The sequence below is a fragment of the Numida meleagris genome, chromosome 1, assembly GCF_002078875.1.
Source record: "Numida meleagris isolate 19003 breed g44 Domestic line chromosome 1, NumMel1.0, whole genome shotgun sequence".
Lineage (NCBI taxonomy): Eukaryota > Metazoa > Chordata > Aves > Galliformes > Numididae > Numida > Numida meleagris.
In genome coordinates, this window is record NC_034409.1 from 74,049,860 (window position 1) to 74,070,678 (window position 20,819).

The window sequence follows — 20,819 nt, forward strand, 5'->3', positions numbered from 1 at the left end:
AAACCAACAACAAATCCCTCAAATTATGCAAAAGCGATCACCACCAGCAGTGTGTGTGATGTCTGCAGAAGGACTGATAAGGATAGAAAATCATAGTCCAAAGTACAGATACTTTCAATTAAAGCTTTTTTTGTTTGCTTGTTTTTTTTTTTTCACACTGTCTCATGAAATATATTTGATCCACTTTGCTGATTTCTATAGCATCACCCGTTAATATGAAAAAATTGTGTCATAAGGATATTGGGATATTTGTTTACATAAGAAAAAATAATATTGAAGTAAGCACACAGGTAAATTCTTCCCACTAACCGTGTTCTCAGCCTTCCCTGGGTCAGGGCTCTGCCCACATGCCCTCATGGCTGCCCAAAGCTGGCTCATTGTTCAGAGTCAGACTTGTAAAGCTTACTGAGTAATAACAGGGTGCTACCAATTATCTTAATCTGTTACTCTGGGTACAGAAATTGAAAAAGAGTCTCAGTAAATTATGCTGCTATGTAACCTGCAGTTATAGGAAAGGACAGCAAAAATGCTGAAGAGGGAAAAAGAACATTGGTGGGTGTCCATACAGGTCAGATTTTTAAACTCATATGCTTTTAGGGTTGAGTAATTGTATGTCTACAAGTTTGTTTTTTGTGGGTATTATTGCCTTATGAGGAAACCTCACTGAGGCCTTCCAGTACTTAAAGGGATCTTATAAACAGGAAGGAGACTGACTTCTACGGGGTCTGATAGTGATAAGACAGGGGAGAATGGCTTTAAACTAAAAGAGGCAATGTTTAGGTTAGTTGTTAGTAAAAAATTATTTACTCAGAGGGTGGTGAGGCGCTGGAACAGGTTGCCCAGAGAAGTTGTGGATGCCTCATCTCTGGAGGCATTCAAGGCTGGTTGGATGGAGCCCTAGGCACCCTGACCTAGTGGGTGGTTTTCTTAAATTGGCAGCACATAGACTAAACTTCAACAAAATCTGTGGTTTTTCTTTTTATAAAAAATGTAGGGTTTTTTTTTTGAGAAAAGTCCAATAAGCATAAACATATAATGGATTTTCATTTTTACTGTCAAATGCTCAAGCAGTAGAATCTATGCTTAAACTAACACCAAATTTGCCATTGTAAACTGAATTACAGAGTCAAATTGTAAGTGGAGGTTGATACCTAAGGCTCTGTGGCATAAGCCCTGAACTTTTACTCATATTTATACTTCATCTTCCTCTTTGCTTTCAGTCAATGTTAACAGACATACAACTTGAGTTTCAAACAGTGAATAAGCCAAGAGACATTTGAAAAAAATTACATGTCATATGTCTGTTCCCTCAAGACATACTTTCTCAATGAGATAAATTAGGGGAATGGTATGTCTAGTAGACAATGATACTGTAATACTGTCAAGTTGCAGGACTGTCATGTTGAAGTTTCTTTCCTGAGAGACATCTGTATGGAGCTGTCTCTCTGATGCTCTGTCTAGCTCTTTGTTACCTGGAGTATATTCTGGAGTCCCTGTGCAAAGTGTTCTCAAGAATCTCTGAAGTTTCTGGATGATTTTCTCCAGTGACTCTGGTTTTATATATATATATATATGTAACACAACATGACTCTATTACCACTGAAATGAATATTACCATGAAGGTCTAAGGAACCTGGTGTCTAAAAGAGTCATTAATGGGTGTCCACTCTGTGTGCCCTTTGCAGTTTATGTTCCTCCAAAATGTGTATTTATTTTTGGGAAGTGTGTGTATGAGGGTAGTGGTTATTTTTTTTTCAAAAATCCATTTGCTGGAGTAGGTGAGATATATTCAGATGCTACCAATAGCTCAGCATTTTACAATCTTCACATTAATCTCTAACATTACCTTAAGCAACTTCTGCAATGGATATAACTGACATTATGAGAAATTGGAAAAAATATTTTCATTACGGCCATTTGAGTAAATATGAGGTTTAGTCAGCATGTACCACAATGGTGTTGAATAGTAGTGTTGATGGTAAAACATGGCACGACCATAACTGGAACTTCTGCTTGAAAGCCTTCAGATGACAGAGCTCTGTGTTCCCCCCTTATCCCCCCCTCCCTGCACTGCCCATTGTAACTGTGACAACCGTCAGTTTTCATTGCTGTTATATTCCTGGCACCATTTGTTCAGAAGATCTGATGGGCTGTATATGTAATCAAAAATAGATGCAGCATGTCTTAGTTGCATCTCAGCAAGCACAATAAAATAATATTTCATTAACAAAGCATAAAGGACAAACAACTGGGATGGAGGGAAGCATCTCAACTGATGTATTTGTTGCTTCAATGTTATATAGGTTACTAAACCACCATAAGAAAGAGATGAAGTGATACTTCAATATTCTTTAATTTCCTTCTTTGTGGTAGATACTTAAAAATATGAAGTTGTAAATGTGGATTTCTGACCTACAGAGAATGGTTTGATTAGCAGTAGTGCTCAGTAACAGTGCAACAGGAAACAGAAAGAGAACTGCTGAGTCCAGAAGAGCAGCTTTCTTGCCTGAGATTAGTGGTAATAAAGAGATAAAATTTCTATTGTGCACTGCAAAAATAATTCACCTGCTGGTTCTAGCTTCTAGTGAATTTGAAATTGAGTGAGAACAAAGTCAAACCCTTAAAGTATGCAAAGTTTCAGTGTGGTTTTAATGACCAAGTTTAGCTACCAGATAGAAACCCACCACTTCTGGGTCCCAGAGTAGCAAGATTGCTAGTGTGCTGTGCATGGATTACTTTTTAAACCCTTTTATATAAAAGAGATTTGATAAGGGAGTGAAAGGGATGAGAAAAGGAGGTGCAGAGGAGATTTCATTTCCTGAGCTACTGTCCCCACATGGCTGACAATTTTTTTTCTGCATGGGTCCTGCACTCAGAGTGAACAATGGAGGGTAAGAGATATTGTTCCATCACTACGTGCTGCCTGGGGCCCATGGAAATCTCCAGAGACAGACAAAATTAAAAAGCCTTTCTTCTCATTTTCTTCTCATCATTCCATTCTTGGATCTTCCTTTCTAGTTGTCATGCTGCTTTGACCAGTGCTGATCTCAGCATGGTGATGGCTATTGATCACTCACCTTCCCAACACCTCCCCATGAGGTGTTTCACCTTTTTCTCAGTGGTGTGGCTATTTCACCAGGGTCGCTCCAGGGGAATCCTTCTGGGCTCTTCATCAAATTCCAGACTTAGATGGTTAGATTGTAACATTTTTCAAGCTATTCCTCTGTGACACAGAAGGCTGAGAGTGGGAGAAAGTGTTGGCTGATGTTGAGAACAGGCAATGCGCAGTACAGCCAAACATAACTAAGCGCTAGAGTCGTAGAGATAACTGCTGATACTTTTGTTTCAGCTGGAAGATTCAGCCAGATGATTTCAAAATGAAATATTTGCCTGGCCAACAACTAAGGGTGTTGTACCTTTTCTATGAACTTAGGTGTAGTACAGGTACTATCTGGAGGAATTGATGCTAAAACAGTTGGGTTTGAGCACAGATTGGGTCGGGCTCAAAAGGTTAATGTAAGTAAATGGAGTTACATCAAGCTTGTGACTGCTCACTAGCAGGGGTCTCCAGGGCTCCATTTTAGGGCGAGTTCTCTTTAATGTTTTCATGGATGACTTGGATGGAGGGCTAGAAGGTATTTTGAGCAAGTTTGCTGATGATGCTAACGAGAAGCTGCTGATTCCCTCGAGGGTGGAGAAGCTTTTCAGAGACACCTAGACAGATTAGAAAGCTAGGCAAACACCAGCCACATGAAGTTTTTAACACGAGCAAGCACCAGATTCTGCACCTGGAAAGGAGTAATTCTGGCTATGCATACAGACTGGGGGATGAGATGTTGAAGAACAGCCCAGCTGAAAGAAATCTGGGGATCTTGGTCAACAGCAATTTGAACATGAGTCAGTAGTGTGCCTGGGCAGCCAGGAAGGCTAACTGCATCCTGGAGTGCATCAAGCATGGCATGGCATTGCTAGTTGGTCAAGGGAAGTTATTGTCCCACTCTACAGTGCACTGATGCTGCCTCACTTTGATCATTGTGTTCTGTTTTGGGTGCCACAGTACAAGGTGGACATAAAATTATTAGTGTCCAGAGGAGGGCTGCTAAGATGGTGAAGGGTCTAGTGGGGAAGATGGACGAGGAGTAGTTGGAATCCCTTGGTTTGTTCAGCCTAGAGAAGAGGAGACTGTGGGGAGACATCATCACACCCTGTGACTTCCTCATGAGGGGGAGTGGAGGGGCAGGTGCTGATCTCCTCTCTCTAGTGACCAGCGATAGAACCTAAGGGAAAGAAATGATGGTGTGATAAGGGAGGGTCAGGTTGGGTATGAGGAAGAGGTTCTTCAAAATAGGGTGGTCAGGCACTAGAACATTCTCTCCAGGGAAGCGGCCATGGCACTGAGCTTCCGAGAGTTCAAGAAGCATCTGGACAACGCTCTCAGACATATGATGTTATTTTTGAGTGGTCTATGTGGAGTCAGGAATTGGAGTTGGTGGTCCTTATGAGTCCCTTCCAACTCAGGTTATTCTGTGATTCTATGATTCTATGAATTCTACCCAACACACTCAAGTCAACTTCTTGGAAAACTGCTTCAATGGCTTTCTGTCAGTTTCTTGCTCTACCACCTGGGTCCTATCTGCTACCCCCTGTGGGAAATACTCTAGAAAAATTCCAGAGTCCCAGAGGAGATACCACAATGTGACCTTGGAAATATACACAACCAAGTTGTTAAAAAACCTGGACATTTGTAACTGGCAAGATTTCAGGAGCCTGATGATGGAAGGCATCATCATATGTATTATAAATCTTGAAGGTAACCCAACTACTCTTCATCTTTGTCTGGGTGTGGATCAAATGCTATGGTACCTGCCCTATCAGTTGCTATGCTTTGTAATAGACTGGTACTGGGAAGGACTAGTGAGTGCACAAACACACTCTCTTCTGCCTTATTTCTTCCCCCGTACCAGCTTCTAGATCAGCATGGTCATTTCCTCTTGCCAAATCTGAACACGGAGAGTAATGAAATTCTCTAGCCATCAATGCCTCTATTTTATACAGTGTGGAAGTCTGACAGTAAAATAGATCCTGTCTCTCTTAGCATGTATGTGCACATCAGCTTTCTAGTTGCACCCAGTAATTGCATTCTTGATAGCTGGAGAAGGAGACAAATCTAAAGGAGACTCTCAGATGATGCATCACAAACTTCAATGGTGTCTTTTGCATTTGTGTTTTTTGTATGTATTGCATGCCTGTTGATGTTTGGTTGTAAAAAAAATCTAGGGAAGTAACTCGCAGAAAGGAATGTACATTTGAAGATATGAATCCCGTGTATGTTTCTGGATACTTTTTACTGTAGCGTGCAGTTACAAAACTTACCAAGTCAAACAAAAACTTTAAGTTAGACATTGATTATTTTGAGATACTTGTCTGTTGTATTATGCGAATAACGGAGCACTCCGGTTGTAACGTGGAAGGCCCTTCCCCATTTTGCTTTCTATTGGTTGTCCTACTTACTTGAACCCGTGTCGTAAGACGGCGAGGCTGTACTTCTTTGTTTTCATAACAAGGAGTATAACTACCCCGCATATGGCTTTTCGGAAGTGAGTGGACAGAGCGGGATATTCAATATGATTGGCCAGGAGCCTGCGTGAGCTTCTGGAACAGACTAGTAAAAGATAAGAAATACTATATAGTTCTGTAACTTTTACCAATAAATGCCATTTTGCTGTACATCATATTGGTGCCTGTATGCAGTATTTGGCCCGGACCAGACTTTTGGTTTCAGCGCACGAGGACGAAATACAGAGGGTTGCCTGTGTTCGGCTACACTCGTCCCTGTGATTATACCACCAGGCCACTGACAGAAGCTCTGGCTGCTGTGTCAACTCTAAGATCAATATGAAACTGTTAATATTCATAAATGTTAGTGTTCATATCTCTGATCATAGAGGTAAGTCAGACAGATTTGTGAATGAAGTAAGTTTATTTTCTTACCTGGAGTAGCTGTGATCAAGCTCAAGGCTGCTAAAAGATATGCCTGAACAGCCCTGTTTGCATGTTCTGCTTCCCTTTTCAGTACATCCCAAAGAAGCAGCCTACCATTCATATTCCTTCTCCCTTGGCAAAGTTTCTCTAGCCTTAAGCCCTTATGTGGTATGGGTTGCCTAAGCCACCTTAGTCATCTTTGTGTATGGTATTTCCCCTTTTTAGACATGCTGCTATTTGTATAGTTTTGGTTCCCCTTTCCACTAACTGTTTGCGTAGTTGCAGGTCATTGTTGTCTCCTTGCATGAATACCCTCAGATGAATATCTTTCTCCTGACCTCAACAGTTGTCTTACCGAGAAAGGACTAACTTACTGATACTTCTGAAGAAAGAACTGGGCATGCCTTTCAACTAGAGTGACGGTATATTTATTTTCTCAGATTACGATTACTGGTGGAAAAGATTGGTTGCATACCAACATGGAGAAGATGGTTATTGTCCGTTGAGCTTCGCTCCATACATCTTTCTCCACTGGGTAGGGCTCTGTCATATCATGTTGGTTAGTAGACAGTTTGAAGAAAATGCTGAGAGCAAAAATAATATAAAGTCTTAGGCAAATTTAATTTGGAGGATCACGGCAATGATGTTAGCAGAAACTGTAGTAGGAAAATTAGGTGTGGGTTTGGTGCCATATGAGAGAGCAGAGTGGCAAGATATTGCCAAGGACTATGCTGATACATTGTACCTTTCTTTGTAGCCAGGAACAGAGAAGAGAGAGAGAAAATCTCAAAACTTTATACTAAGTATAGGGTAAGGTATTTCAACTTTTTACACTGCAGTATGTTGGCTTGCATTTTACTGAAACTATTTGATCCCAAAAGCTTGTTCATCTTTTGGGATGTGATTCAAGTACACTCTTTTTGCATCTCAGGACAGGTCCACTAATTTCAGCGAAGTTCTGAGTGTGTTCAAAATCCCAGCAATATGGATTCACTTTCAAAGTTTACATATAAAGATATTACATGACTGAGATCTACATTCCTTGCTAGCTGTTTCATAATTACAGAAGTTATTTGTATGGTCTGATAGACCACTATGCAAGAAAGAGAAATCAGTCTACTGAACAGGAAAGAAGAGCAGGACTGGGGTTAATTTCCTAGCTCAGCTATCCTTTGTGAGGAAAAGTAGTTCTTGTTTGAACCGTTCCCTGTATATAAGGTATGTAAGAGAGGGACTAGCAGAAACAGCTGGACAGCAAAAGACAGTGGGAGAGATACAGAAAACTGCATAATACAGACAGGGATTTAAAGAGTAGAAGAAGGAAAACTAACCTATTTATAGGATGCTGTTTCTGCTGTTTCTGACAGAGGAAAAATTAAACATTAGATTTCATTTCAGTTTCATCCACCCCAAAATTTACACAGATCTTAAAATATCTCAGGACCCAACCTTTCTAATTCTGACTGTCTGAATAAGACAATTCAAGTGACAGGATATGTAGTCAGTGATATGCAGTCAGTCAACTAAGCTAATCTGTCAAAGTAGTTAATGCAATGTAACTATTTAGAAGATATCTTCCCTTGGCTTTGAGCCTTCCTCAGTCTCTTACTATCTGAGATTAAATAATTTAGTAGATCATGCACAAATGATGTCATGGTTTTGTGCTTTGTTATTGGTATTCTGCATCATAGTATCATGTAGCTTACTGGGAGTTAAAGAGTTAATGCTGCAGTTCTGTGGATTGTTGATAGTTTTGTGTACCTGGTTCTCATAAGAGAAGAGTAAACTACAGATCCCAAGAGACTTCAGTATTCTGTTTCTGTTTTCCATTCAGAGGGAAAGATAAAATTGACTGGAAGTCACAAGACTATCTCTGCTCTCTGGCAGATCTGAGTAAGAACTTCAGCTTTCAGAAACACACTCTCTCTCATTTATTTGATTTATTAGCTTCAATCCCAATTTACTTGTATTTCACTACTATAATCAGTAAACTAAATTTCTTTTCCTCTTCAGATCATTTCTGCTGTTTTTTCCCCTTTTGTTCCTTTTCCTTTCTTTCCCTTTTTGGGCCCGTGGGCTTCTGGGCCTGCTAACCCCTTGTCACAGACACTGATCTAGGGATAAAAACTGTGACAAATGAATAGCATGTTGCTTACCAGGGAGCTGGACATAACTGTCTTCTACGTGCCTGTGTGTATGGGCAATCAGCAGCAGATTTAGCACAGTTCAGTAGGCAGCCATACAAGATGAATATGGCCTTCATGTCTTGGTTTCAAATAACCCATGCCTCCCTGTGCCCCTGGCAACCTTACTGATAACTCTAGAGTCCTTATGGCTGGGAAGCCTCTGTTGAGTCATTCATGTTGAAAGTCAAGCGCCTACTCAATTGGCTGTTTCAGCCAAACTTAAGCCAGCCATAAAAAGGTGAATGGAGCCAATTACCAGTAGATCTGACTAGTCAGCAACTCCATTCAGAAGGAATGGAAGCTGTATGTGCTCAGTCCTTCTGACCACTCAGACACATTATAGAATCATAGAATCATAGAATCATAGAATCGCTTGGGTTGGACAGGGCACCAAGGATCATCAAATTCTAACCCCTCTGCCACAGGCAGGGCCACCAGCCTCCAGATCTGGTACTAGAACAGCCTGCCCAGGGCCCCATCCAACCTGGTCTTGAATACCTCCAAGGATGGAGTATCTACAACCTCTCTGTGCAGCCTGCTCCAGCACCTCACCACTTTCTCTGTAAAGAACTTCCCCCTGACATCCAATCTAAATCTTCCCTTCTTGAGCTTAAAACCATTCCCCCTTGTCCCATTGCTGTCTACCCTTGTAAAAAGTTGCTTCCTCTCCTTTTTATAATCCCCTTTTAAATACTGGAAGGCTGAAATGAGGTCTCCTCTCAACCTTCTCTTCTCCAGGCTGCACAAGCCCAACTCCCTCAGCTTGTCTTCATAGGGGAGGTGTTCCAGCTCTCTGATTATCTTCGTGGCCTTCCTCTGGACCCTATCCCACAGCTCCCATATTTCATGTATTGGGGTCCCCAGGCCTGGATGCAGTACTCCAGGTGGGGCCTCGCGAGGGCAGAGTAGAGAGGGACAATCACCTGCCTGTCCCTGCTGGCCACGCCTCTTCTGATGGAACCCAGGATACCATTGGCCTTCCAAGCTGCAAGAGCACACTGCTGGTTCATTCAGTTCAGTTTTTCATCCACCAGGACCCCCAGCTCCTTCTCCGCAGATCTGCTCTCAAGGAGTTCTTCTCCCCGTCTGTGTATGAGTCTGGGTTTACTCCAACCCAAGTGCAAAACATTGCACTTTTCCATGTTGAACCTCATTAGGTTCACATGGGCCCACTTTTTGAGTTTGTTGAGGTTGCTCTGGATGACATCCCTTCCTGAAAGGAAGACATGTCAACCGCACCACTCAGCTTGGTGTCATCAGCAAACTTGCTGAGGGTGCACTCGAGCCTGTCATCAATGTCATTGGCGAAGATGCTGAAAAGCACCGGTCCCAAGACAGACTCCCAGGGACACTGCTCATCACCGGCCTCCACCTGGACATAGTGCCATTCGCCACAACCCTCTGTCTATGGCCTTCCAACCCATTCCTTATCCACAGAATAGTCCACCCCTCAAATCTGTATCTCTCCAGTTTGGAGATAAGGATGTGGTGTGGGACCATGTCAGAGGCCTTGCACAAGTCCAGGTAGATGACATCGGTCACCTTCCCTTTGTCCACCAATATCATCACTCCATCATAGAAGACCACCAGATTGGTCAGGCATGACCTTCCCTTGGTAAAGCCATGCTAGCTCTCTCGGTCCACATGCTCATCCCTCGTGTGCCTTAACATGTCTTCTAGGAGGATCTGTTCCATCATCTTTCCAGGCACAGAGGTGAGGCTCACCAGTCTGTAGTTCCCTGGGTCCTCCTTCCTCCCTTTCTTGTAAATGGGAGTGACGTTTCCTTTTTTTTCCAGTTCCCGGGTACTTCACCTGACACCCTCGATTTGTGCACTGCACTTTGTGCACTGCATGTTACTTACAAGACTTGAAAAGTCAATCTCTGACAGTCTTTCTTACTACAGCTTTGAACTACAAGTTCCATACTGTCAACACAGAAGGCCCTTATGCCCAAAAGGCTGGGTCTTCAGAAGGTCCATTTCAAAGATTTGATCAGAGCAGTACATTTTTTTTTCTTTTTTTTTTGAGAGTTTCTAGTGAAGATTACTTTCATGATTCAGAAAATACTTCATACTATTGTATTTCAGTTATGTTATTATATTACTGCTTTTATTACAATATAATACAATTACATCACAAGTTATTATATTGCTTTTTTTTTCCTGAATGTTTTCCTCTTCCTATTTTTATGACTATGTAGAAACAACACAATAAAAGGGAAAATGTCAACTCTGTGGAAGCTTTTTTTTTCTTCTTCAAATCCTGTGCATGCTTCCTTCCTTTGTAACTCTGTCCTAGCTGTTCATTGCAAACTGAGGAGAACTGTGAAAAGCCTGTGCTCTTCCAGCTGGTAGCCTTGAGTGGAATAGTGGGGTAGAATATATAGAAAGCTCTGAGGTATCTCCAAAGGGAGAAGACAAAGAGAAGATACAGGTATGTTGGGCATTTCTACAGTTTATACTTTGCACTGGAAATCATGCAAAATATCGGAATGAACCATGTTGGGAACACTAAGTTTCATGATATCCAGTGCCTCCAAGCAGGAGGCCTGTCATCCCACTAGGCTACTAGGGAATGTGCTGCTGCTGAGACCAGAAACATTACAGGCAGAAATGATTATGTGAAGAGTAAGGCAGAGGCTAGTGGGAATCATGATTCTATCTTCTATTTGATAAATGGAATTTGTCCATGTCAGGGTTTCAAGATTTCTAGCGGACAATCAAGAGAGTGAAAAAGTTGTAGGCTGAGGAGGTACCTGCTGTCTGAGGAGCTTCTAAAGTTGAGCAAAGGTGTCTGAGGTGTGTCTCCTACACTAACATAATCAAATTATTCCAACAAATGTACAGCATGGCCAAAGTTTTCCTCCCTTCTTTCTAGGTCCTGAGGGAGGATGTCACATGCTTTCTTTCTGACCAACCTAGTGTTAACTGTTTTTTCCTTTGGAGAAATGCAATAATTCGATCAGCATGTATTTACGTATACTGAAATCCATAACCACTCAGCAATAAATATTCACAGGGCTGCTGTGGCATGTGGCAGTTGACTTTGAGCCTAATCAGCACATACATCTTCAAAAACCTGCATTTGTGTCTTACTCTGAAACTTCATTATGCTATAAATATTAGCCGAATCCAATCTAAGAATCCAGAAAGTACAATGGTATAAAACTGTAAAATATGGAAAATCCATGGCCAGTACAAAGTGGAAACCATTCACTAAAAATTTTTAAGAAAATCTTCAGCACCTGAAGACTCATCCTTGTATCTTGTCATAATTCCTCAAACATTAAAAGAGTTTTGCTTAAAGGCTAGCTTAGCACAGAGATGGCTTTACCCATAACAGTATGGAATACACATTTGCTAGTTCATAGGCCTCTTGTCTTGACACTGACCATCATAAAATAAAGCCTGACTTCATCTTCTTCACACCATTTTCTTCAGGTATTCATATACATTAATAAGATCCATTTGGGATTTAGCTTTCTGAACTTGAATGATTGGACTTGAATGACTCCGTACTCCTCCCACGTTACCCGTCCTTGCTTTCAATCTCTGTATTCTTTCTTTTTGTGTTTGAGTTTGTCCAGGAACTCCTTGTTCATCCACAGAGGCCTGCTGGCATTTTCATCTGGCTACATCTTTGTTGGGATGCACAGCTCTTGAGCTTGGAAGAGGTGATCCTTGAATATTAACCAGCTTTCTTTATTAACCTTCTTCCCTTCAGGGCCTTATCCCATGGAACTGTTCCAAATAGATATTTGAAGAAGTCTGCTCCCCTGAGATCAGCGTTGTGAGATTGCTGTTTACTCTTTTTTCTGCCTTCAGGATACTGAATTTCACCCAACACATGGTCACTGCAGCCAAGGATGCTTTTAACCTTCAAATTTTCAACAAAATCTTCGTAGGTGGTGAATATAAGGTCCAGCAGTTCGCCTTATCTGTCACTTGGAGGAGGAAGTTAACTTCAATGCATTCCAAGAACCTTCTGGATTGCTTAACTTCTTTTATGTGATTCCTCCAATCACACTGTTCTACACGACCTGTATTCCAATAAAGTATATATCACCACAAAATAACAGAAATATGGTGACCAGCTCCAAATGAATTGCTTTTCCTGCAGTATAATCTAAGGATGAGTACCAAGCCTACTATGAATCCTGCAGCTTTGCTCCTGACAGTCAAAGCCCATTTCAGTGCTGCTATTACAATGAATTTTTTTTCCTGCAGTCAAGACAGGGAAACAATGTCTTTAGTGCAGACAGAAGGGTTATTCTTGACACCCAAAAAAGTGCCTTATTCTTGCTCTGAACTTCAGCTAACACTCAGCTGGTTAGCCCCAGGCCAGAGAGAATTTCACCAGAAGCTGGTGCAGGATAGGGGATATGATAAGTCCACTCAATGCCATGATCTTTGGCCCAAGTGTTTACGAGAGAATTTTTGAAATGAGTCCCTTTATCTGACTCAGCTCTTTCTGGATTGCCATGTCACCATAGAATTTGTTTCTCAAGACCTAATGTGGTGTTTTGGGCGGTGACATGAGGTACAGGATATGTTTCAAGCCACCCAGTGGTTGCCTTCACCACTTCACCACCACAATGCTTACCATCATGAGTTTGTGGCAGAGTGATATAATCAACCTGCCACGCCTCCCCATATTTATACTTTTGCCGTTGCCCTTTCTCCCAGAGAGGTTTCATCCTCTTGGCTTGTTTAATTGTGGTGCATGTGTCACAGTCATGAATAACCTGTGCAATAGTGTCCATAGTTAAGTCCACCCCTTGGTCTCTAACCCACTTATATGTTGCATCTCTTCCTTGATGGCCTGAGGTCTCATGGGCTCACCAAGCTAGAAATGATTCACCCTTGTGTTGCCAGTCCAAATTTATTTGAGCTATTTCACTTTTGGCAGCTCAGTCTATCTGTTGGTGATTTTGTTGTTCCTCAGTAGCTCGACTCTTGGGCACATGAGTATCTACATGATGCCTTTACAACCATATTCTCTATTCGGGCAGCAAAGTCTTTCCACAGTTCAGCAGCCCAAATAGGTTTACCTCTTTATTGTCAGTTGTTTTGTTCCCACTGCTGTAACCACCCCCATAAGGCATTTGCCACCATCCATGAGTCAGTATAAAGATAAAGCACTGGCCACCTCTCCCATTCAGCAGCATCCAGGGACTGGTGGACAGCCTTTACCTCTGCATGTTGGCTCAATTCTCCTTTTCCTTTGGTTGCCTCTGTAACTTATCTTGTAAGGCTCCATACAGTGGCTTTCCATCTTCGATGCTTCCCCACAATACAACATGATCCATCAGTGAACAGGCATATTTCTTTTCATTTTCTGGTACTTCATTTTATGGTGGGGCCTCTTTAGCACACGATACATCTTCTTCTGGTGATGTTCCAAACGTTTTACCTTCAGGCCAGTCCATGATCACTTCTAAGATTCCTGGACAACTGAGGTTCTGTCATGGTTTTATGATTTCTGTTATCAGTATTCCACATCGTCACATCTCAGAAGAGATGTACTACAGCTCCCAGAAAACTTTGCAGACAAAACTGACTGAAAGTCACAAGACTTTCTCTTTTTGCTCCCTGGTGGATCAGAGTAAGAATCTCGGTTTTCAGAAATTCTCATTTTATTTTATTTGTTAGCTTCCATCCCAATTAACTTGTATTTCTGCTATTATAATTAGTAAATTAATTTGTTTCCTCAGATCATTGCTGCTGTTTTTGTTTTTTTTTCTTTCCCTCTTCCCTTTTGCCTTTCCTCCCCCCCCCTTTTTTTGGACTGGTGGGCCTGTGGGGCTGCTGTCCCCCTGTCATGAACACAGATAGATTTAGAGATAACCATGGTAGGTTCCCCATCCTAGCTTGTGTGTAATCAGAGCAATCCACTTACTTCAAGTAGTACCAGTAGCATGATGGGTGGAGTTAACATTACCTTTAAACATTCAGTTTAGCACTGGCAGTCGAGGTGCTAGAAGTAGCTGATTTCAGTACTGATTATTTTGGATGCAGCTTGAACTCCCTTATATGTGGCTAAGACCTCCTTCTCAGTTGGAGTGCAGTACTATTCAGACCCCCTATACGCTCAGCTCCAGAATCCCAGGGGTCTGCCTTGGGTCTCTCCTGAGGCTCTTTGCCATATACTCCAAGTGGGACCTTTCTCTCCAGCAGCAGTGTAGAGGATGTTCTTTACATCCTGTCCCATCCATACTGGCCCCAGGGCCACAGCATGGGCTATCTCCTGTTTAATTTGCTCAAAAGCCTGCTGCTGCTCAGGGCCCCATATAAAATACTACTTCTTCTGTGTCACCTGAGAAGGGGGCTAACACTGAAGCTATAGTTGGAAACATGCATTCTTCAAAAACCCACTATACCCAGAAAAGATTGAGATTCTTTCTTACCAGTGGGAGGAGACATAGCATTAATTTTGTTGATCACATCTGTTGGGATGTGATGATGTCCGTCTTGCCACTTTATTCTTATGAACTGAATTTCCTGTGCAGGTCCTTCCACTTTGTTTCACTTAATAGTGAAACCAGGTTGCAGAAAGATTTGAATTATTCTCTCTCCTTTCTTGAAAACTTCCTCTGCTGTATTGCTCCACACAATAATATTGTCAGTGTACTGCAGGTGCTTGGGAGCAGCGCCCTGTTCCAGTGCAGTTTGGATCAACCTGTGGCAAATTGTTGGGCTGTGTTTCCACCCCTGGGGCAAACGGTTCCAGGTATGCTGGATGCCCCTCCAGGTAAACAAACTGTGATCTACATTCTGTGGCCAAAGGAATGGAAAAGAGGGCATTAGCAATGTCAGTGGTGGCATACCGCTTGGCTGCTTTTGACTCCAGTTCATACTGGAGTTCTAGCATGTCCGGCACAGCAGCACTCTGTGGGGGTGTGACTTCATTCAGGCCACGGTAGACTACCGTCAGCCTCCATTCTCCACTGGCTTTACGCACTGGCCATATGGGGCTGTTAAAAGGTGAGTGAGTTTTGCTGATCTCTCCCTGGCTCTCTAGCTGATGAATCAGCTTATGAATGGGGAACAAGGAATCCCTGTTAGTGCAGTAATGCCGTCTGTGCACTGTTTTTGTGACAATCGGTACCTGTTGCTCTTTCACTCATAGCAACCCCACAACAAATGGATCTTCTGACAGGCCAGGCAAAACTGACAGGTGCTTAATGTCTTCTGTTTCTAAAGCAGCTATTCCAAAGGCTCATTGATACCCCTTTGGATCCTTAAAATACCCCTTCCTGAGAAAATCAATACCAAGTACACATGGAGCCCCTGGGCCAGTCACAATAGGATGTTTTTGCCAGACTTTACCAGTAAGGCTTATTTCTGCCTCCAACACAGTCAATTCTTGGGAACTCCCAGTCACCCCAGAAATATAAATTGATTCTGTCCCTTCATGACTCGAGGGCTTTAGAGTGCACTGTGCACCAGTGTCCACCAGTGCCTTATATTTCTGTGGGTCTGATGTGCCAGGCCATCGAATGCACACAGTCCAATACATTCTATTATCCCTTTCCACCCCCCTGGCTGTGTGCAGGGTCCCTCTAACTGTTCCTGTATTGTTCTTCTCTCGTGAGTCATAAACAGGACCCTTATAGCTTTTGCTGTGTTCCTCAGTAACTGAAGAAATCACCTTTGTAGAGGAGATTGCATTGGTGATTGATCTGTTTTGTAATTCTCTTACCGATGCTCGTATTACAGGAGTGGTTTTTTGGTGTCACTTCTTCATATCTTCTACATATTCACTTAGGTAACGCCACAAGTCAATATGTGACATAGACTTACTATTGCCACTTACTCATGCAGGAGGACGTCTGCTTTTAATAGCTAAGATATTGGATGATACAGGAGGGGAGCAGGGCTCATCGCCTTTAATCAGTTTGGTCAGCTCCTTCAGTAGACTGTTTTGATCATCCTGATTCTCATCAAGTGTCTCTGATACCACTGTGGGTTTATTGGGTTCACTGGCTTCATCGCGATTAAGCAATACAGACAGTTCCTCCCTCCTCAGACTTTTCTGATTACTCTCCATTTTATCCAGTCTTTCAGTTACTTTCAAAATGGCTGAAATATAAGCTTGTGTAGGGGCTAAATACTGTTCAAACTTATGAAGTGTAATAATCAGTTCAAATAATTGGTCTTCTCTGCTCTCTCTCGTACATTTCTGCTAGTGTACTGGCATAATTTTCTGGTGCTGTTCTTGTTAATTTCCACCACATACTTGCTGTACACTTGACTCTCTCTGGATCATGTGTGTGGATCATCAGGAATGAATGTGGGGTCATACAACAATTCCACCATAGCTAATTCTCTCAAATAATAGATACCTTTTTCCATAGCATTCCATTTCTTCACCTCAGGCATCAGATCTTTTTTGAAGGGGTATTTTTCCTTCACAGCTAATAACACTCGTTCCCAAAGGGTGGCAGCTCCATCCAGACATCTACTGATCCCTCTGTCAATGGCTGAGTCCTTAGCAATGCTTCCCAGTTGGCGAGCTTCTCTACTGTCTAGCAACACAGTATTGGCCCCAGTGTCCTAACATGGAAGTAATCAGATGACAATAGGCTCATTTGGGTGCCGTACAAAATCTTTTCTCAAACCTCTAATTCCAGACATTTTCAGAGGTTGAATATTAGTAATGGTGATATTCATGATAAGTTGACTGAAGTACAGCCAGTCCTGAGCAACAGTTGTCCCCCTTGCCAACTGCCCCAGTTTTATTGTTCAGCATGATGCCACATGGTATGAAATATCCCTTTGGCTAGTTTAGGTCAGCTTTCCTGGCTGTGTCCTCTCCCAGCTTCTTGTGGACTTCCAGCCTCTTTACTGACAAGGCAGTGTGGGAAGCAGAAAAGTTCTTGACTTAAAGTGAGCACTGCTCTGCAACAACTAAAACATCAGTAAGATATCAGCATTATTCTCATCCTAAATCCAAGATGCAACTTCATACCAGCCATTATAAAAAAAATTAACTCTATCCCCACCAAAATCAGGACATCGAGTAATGTCTCAGATATTAATAATAGCAGGTCACTAGCAAGAATATGAGATGGGTATGCGACATGATGAGTTCTGGACATGTCCTGGAGGCTATTGGGCCTTCTCCTATTCTGTTACAGTGTCTCAGAGCAATACTGACTAGTGTCCATTAGCTCCTTGGAGATTTTTAGGGAGCAGTGTGTGCCTGTGTAGGGATGTCTTGCTTCATATCTCTTTCCAACAGTCTATAACTGCATTTTTTCCTCTCTGAATTTCACTCCCCTAAAAAATGTTTTAATTTGTTGTTCTCTGTAATTATCAGCTTTACTGCCCATGTACTTGTTTGTCCCTCCTCCTCTGAGAGGTTAATAAGTCTTGCTAGGAGGAGTCCCAAAACAGAATCATCAACAACAGATTCCTGAAAGTGAAATCTTAGAGAAGAAAAAAGTGAGAATGCTTCTCACTCGACACACTCCCAGGCTCCAGCTCTCTTCAGCTCCTCCTTTGCCAAATGTGGTTTCTGACTATTTAATAGCCATTTCTAAAGTGTAAATAATTACATTACCTTCTTGGAGAAAAACTGAAGGGGGATCTTGGAGCCAACTGAAAGCAGAGACAGCATTTTATGGAGGCTGTAACAACTGCAACTGGAAAGTGACGAGGTCCTGTGGCTCTGCATCAGTAGAAGTGGCCAGAGGGATGAGACAGAGACATGCCCATTTGCTCAGCAGCAATTCTAGTTCATTAAGCAAGAACTCTGAAGTGGTTATGGCCCTATAATGATAGGACTATCACTAAGCAAGAGGAGACATGATGAAAGTAGAAATTATGAACAGGCAAGTGTGAAAGTCATACTCCAGGTGGTACCTGGACACCAGTCTGTCACAGGCTGGTGCTTTAGCCTGCCTGAATCACAGTTGACTGGGAATAGTCTCTTGCTACAGCCCAGCACCAAGATGTAATGAGACAGAGCTCTCTGGTATCCCCATCCACATAATAGATCACAGTTCTGCCACCACTCATGTCAGCTCTGGACATTACCATGTCATTCAGTTGCACAGAAATGCCTGAATTATCTGTAATGCATGGCCTCATCTTATGAATTAGCCAGAGTGTGTAATTGTTTATGAAAGGTTCATCCCTTACCACTGATGGCAAAAGACAAACTTTTTCTGGTCCACTTAGAAGCTTGCCAGCTCAAAGTTGAGTTTTTTGCACCAAGCTGCTGGAGTGATCCACTGTATCACTTCTCTGCAACTATTGACATGTTAAGCCCTAGCAGTGAGTCTACCACTGCTAGATAAAACCACAGAAGAGAGCTGCTCTGATTTCATTTTCTTTCTCTCTGTACTAGTAAAAGCATTGTTTCAACTTGTAGAGTTAGCTGGTTCCTAACTGTGATTAGCAAAAAGGTCATAACGTGGAGACATCAGTATCCTTCCTGCCCCTGAACTTGAGTGCCAACTGCGTTCTCCAGTGTGAGGAGACAAACCTAGTAGACAGGAAGATTACTTCTCTCCAGGTAGTATTAATTTCAGACCTTGAAAAGTCACATCAACCCTTCAGCTGATATCCTTAATAACAGTAGTGGCAATGACAGCAATAACATTGGTATTTCAGCTATACTTAGGGTCTGAAAGAAAATTTGCTTATCAGAAGTGTATGAGAGATTTAAATGCCAGTTGCAGCCTACTTGTCACACTGGCTCCTGCCCTTGCACACTGGCTGCTGCTCTTGCAGAAACGTACTTTCTCCTTTCCCTTCAGAGGCTCTGCCTATCCCTCCTAGCTTGTCAGAAGAAATGGCATCTTCTATGCCAAGCCTCCTGCATTTGTTCTGTGGACCAAATCTGATACCCATCACCATGAGTATTGAATATGTGTGTGATTAAACAGTGATTTTTTTTTTTGGCCCACAGAAACACCAAAAGGTCGATACCAAGGAGATGAGAAAAAAACAGCTTGATTTCAAGAGCAGTGATGGACACAAATATCTCTAGGCTAAAAATCTTTGATCAGACATGTAGCGGGGGACCGGACTCCATGGCTTTGAAGTCTCTTTCTATCATCATCTTTGTACATGTTCAAACACGGAGGGACTGGGAAGGGATAGAAAGAGAAGAGAGAGAGAAACTTCCCTCTCTCTCCTCCTCCCTCCCTGGAATTTGTAAGAGCCTGGAGCGTGTCTTTGCATTGTTCAATGGTAATCTGTTTCTTATTATTGCAAAATGATGTCCAAGGACGCTGTGTGCTGACCTGGCGTAATGCTATGTGCAGCTGTGGGAATGATGTTAGCGTCCTGCTCTTAAATGGACATGTTTGGGGGATTCTTGAGAATTGGAGCCCAGGAGCCATTTGCAGAGAGTAAAAGTATCTCTCCAGCCAACACCTTCCTAGAGGGTGCCGCATACTTCCATGCCCATTATTACATACAGTACCAATAACCATCCAATCCCCTTTTTGACTTGTTTTCTCCATTATCAAAGACCAAGCCTCTGCAGAGATGGAGCTTTGACAGAGTGGGTGGTCTCTATGTCCCAGTTATCCAAGTGATAAAGCAGATGTGAGTTGCTGTAAGACTGGATGCATCCTGGGGCTCTGATTGTCCTTCATGTAGCCGCATGCACAGAAATACAAGCTCACGTTCAGTAAGGATGCTGGAGCTATCCCCAGTGTGTGGGCAGCACCCTGGGCTTCATAAAGCATGGAAAAAGCACCCAAAACTTTGCATACCCAGTCATGGAGCTTTCTGAAGGGCAGACCTGTTGAGAATTCAATTTTTTTTGCCAGGTTTGCTGATCAGTCTTTTGGATTCTGTTGTTAATTGTACCTATATTTATGATGAGAGTAACAAGAATGCAGAGATGGATACCATCATGAAAAACATGGTTTGGGCCATCAGTGTACAGTTATATGGATTCAATCTATGCCTTGTGCATCTCTTCAAGCTGTGAGATGTTGGAACAAGTGAGACTGGAGTTTCAGCTAGCACCACAGGCCCTTTCTCTGTGTGTTGTCCACCCTCCCGGAAGGAAAATTACTTCCAGAAATCTCAAGCATGGCTCCTGTTTCCCACAGCTCAGGCAATGAGATCTGAAGAATACTCTCCTCACTCCTCTTGAGGGATTAGCTTTTTTCGAGGTGCGTATCAAGGACAGAGAGACTCAGAATAGCATATCCACTATTTCCATAAGGGACATGCTACAAATGTAAGTGATAACCACTACACTAGTAGTAGTTATATGTTCCCTATATACACAGTCAAAAGACAAGTAAAAAATTATTAGGCTGAAAAAATAATGTTGCTACATAATAGTAATTGTCCTAGGAGTTATTCTTGGCAGACACGCCTAATTCATTTGAGGCTGAAAGAATTTATAATGCCAGTTCAAGGAATACTTTGTAGCAAGTAATAAGAATTAGTATGCAAGACCAGAAGAAAAATCTTCAAAAAATCTTCATAGCAGGAGAGCTAAATTCCTGTAAATAAATCACATAAATTAACTAAATAGTCTACACTTCACTTAATCTTCTTTAGGTTCAGAAGAATCAGCTTGGAATGCAGTGCATGTTTCTTTGCATTTACTCATTACACTTATTCTCCTATTGTATAACAACACCAATTTCCATGTTTCAATATATATATTTGAGT